Here is a 2995-nt window from a genome sequence, read left to right as displayed (position 1 = left end):
CTCGCAATTGAGTAGAATATAGGTGTGTGCACTATGAGCGTCTTGTTCACTCGACCACCAAACCTCTTTTGACTTCCCACCGAGTCGCCCAATCTGGCTAAAGATGTCTGGAACACTAGCAACTGCATATGTTGGCGCAACACCACCATCATCATATCTTCTTGGAGCTCTTCTCCGGGTATGTACTTTTGACGCAAAGTAGTACGATGTGAAGTGAGAAACTTCTTCCGTCAAACTTCCAGTAATTATAGAACCTTCAACTTTGGCGAGGTTCTTTGCTTTTCCCTTCAAATATTTCATGGCTCGCTCATACTGATACATCCATCCGTAATGTACAGGTCCACGAAGCAATGCCTCATATGGGAGGTGGACAGCTAGATGCTCCATGACGTCAAAAAATCCGGGAGGAAATATCTTCTCCAAGTTGCACAATAAGATGGGAATGTTCTCCTGAAGCTGTTCCACAACTTCTTCTTTAAGAGTGCGTGTGCTCAGATCCCTGAAAAATGCTCCAATGCCTTTTATATTCAAAAAAAAATTAAACACATTGTTAGTCATATATTATTTTGTAAATTATTGTGATATAATACACTACGTACCTGCAAGTGCTTCATGTACGTTTGTTGGAAGTAGCTCCGCAAATGCAAAGGGCAGTAGTCGTTGCATAAATACATGACAATCATGACTCTTCATCCCGGAGAACTTTTGACCCTTTTCAACACATCTAGAGAGATTCGAAACATACCCATCGGGGAACTTCACTTCTGATGCCACCCAGTTGAACAACACCGACTTTTTTTCTGAAGATAATCTGAATATCGGAACGGGAACTTGTCCATTGCTTTTAATATGTAACTCGCTTCTTGAGCAAATATCCGGCAAGTCCAACCTCGATTTTATGTTGTCTTTTGTCTTCCCTGGGACATTAAATATTGTATTCATGATGTTCTCAAAGAAATTCTTCTCTATATGCATCACATCGAGGTTGTGGCGCAGAAGAAGATCCTTCCAATATGGCAACTCCCAAAATATACTCTTCTTGTGCCAGTTGTGATGAACACCGTAAGAATCTGGCATATTACGAGGGACATGCCAATTACCACCCCAACGAACTGTTTCGTTAGCTCCGTAGTAGTCGATTTGCGCTTCAATTTGTTCTCCAGTTAGATATGGAGGAAGAGTGTCTCTCACAACCCTTTTGTGCCTAAACAAATTCTTGTTTCTTCGGTAAGGATGGCCAATGGGAAGAAATCGACGGTGACAATCAAACCAACTTGTCTTCCTACCATTCTTCAGTTGAAACGCATCTGTCGTTCCATTACAATATGGACAAGCTAATCTCCCATGTGTAGTCCATCCAGACAACATCCCATAGGCAGGGAAATCACTTATGGTCCACAAAAGCATCGCTCGCATCGTAAAATTCGTCTTCGTTGAACAGTCATACGTCCTCACCCCTGTTGACCACAAATCCTTCAACTCTTTTATCAGTGGTTGTAGGAAAACATCCAGGGACCTTTTTGGATGGTTCGGACCAGGTATTAATATGGTCAAGAATAGTAACTCCCGTTGCATGCACATCTCCGGTGGCAGGTTGTATGGAGTAAGAAAGACTGGCCACAATGAATATTGTCTCCCTGACATTCCGAACGGACTAAATCCATCTGTGCATAATCCGAGATACACATTCCGGATATTGCTAGCGAAATCTGGATGTACTTTGTTGAAATGTTTCCAGGCTCTTGCATCTGATGGATGAGTCATCTCACCATCCGTCTGAGTATGCTCGGCATGCCATCTCATCTTTCCAGCAGTCTGCCTCGCAAAGTAGACGTAAATTATTTCCTCGTAAAAAACACGCTAAGTTTACGTGGAATGTACGAGGAAATACGCTTTCCTCGTAAAAGCCACGTCACTTTACATCGACTTTACGACGAAACTGTTTCGTCGTTACTTTACGAGGAAATAATGCTAATTTTACTTTTCCGCATAATTTCCTCGTAAAATCGACGTAAATTAACGAGGAAAAATATTCCTCATTAATTTTCCTCGTTAAGCTTGTGTTTTCTTGTAGTGTTTATATCGTGAAAGTGGTGGTCGCTTTCTATTTGGATAATGCGTGTGCATATATGTTGAACTTTAGATCATGAAGATGGTCATATCTTCAAAGTATCAATTCACCAAAATAGCTATGATCTTAAGCAGTTCCATTCTTATTTTTCATTTCTTTGTTTATGAAAATAATATAATTACTGCAATACTCTTGATCCCGAAGTCTTGTTTTCTAGAATCACTGCAATTCATATGTACATGCTTTAATGCTTAGTATACTTTAAGCTCTAAACATATATTTGTTCGGAGACTGGAGACGGCTTGAAATATAAATATTATTTTATTCTTTTGGAAACGCTGAGGCAAAAAGTAACTATATTCGCATGGAAGTGATATTCACATGCTTGATAGACTTTTGTGACCAAAGTAAGATCCACATGCGATGTTGATGTCTCATCATCAGAACAAATAAGAAAATGAGATATATTTTTAATTTTCCTTTGACAATGTTTACCAAGTGAAATGAAAGATATAAATAGTTTAGAGCATCTCCAATGTAAATTTCTATAATTTCCTCTAGATCTCTATTATAGATGTGAAAATGTTCCATTGTATGCCTTTATAATAGAGTTCCTCTATTTTAGAGAAAAATATAGAGGAAAATTACCTTTTGCCTCTATATTTAAAGGCGAAAATATCTTATATTTTCTCTTATAAATAGAAGAACTCTATTATAGAGGCATACATTCACTACAAGAAAACATCGGTATTCTGACGGACATTCCGACGGAAAATGAAATCCTCGGAATTTCCCGAGGAATTTCCGAGGAAATTCCGACGAACTAGTGATCGATCGATGCGTTTTTGGACATATACCCATCGATCGATCACATTGTTACGCTTTGGTCCATCTTAGTGATCGATCGATGCGTTTTTGGACATA

This window comes from Brassica oleracea, chromosome C4, assembly GCF_000695525.1.
Source record: "Brassica oleracea var. oleracea cultivar TO1000 chromosome C4, BOL, whole genome shotgun sequence".
Taxonomy (NCBI): Eukaryota; Viridiplantae; Streptophyta; class Magnoliopsida; order Brassicales; family Brassicaceae; genus Brassica; species Brassica oleracea.
The sequence above is the reverse complement of the archived record's forward strand: the minus strand, read 5'-3'. Positions refer to the sequence as shown.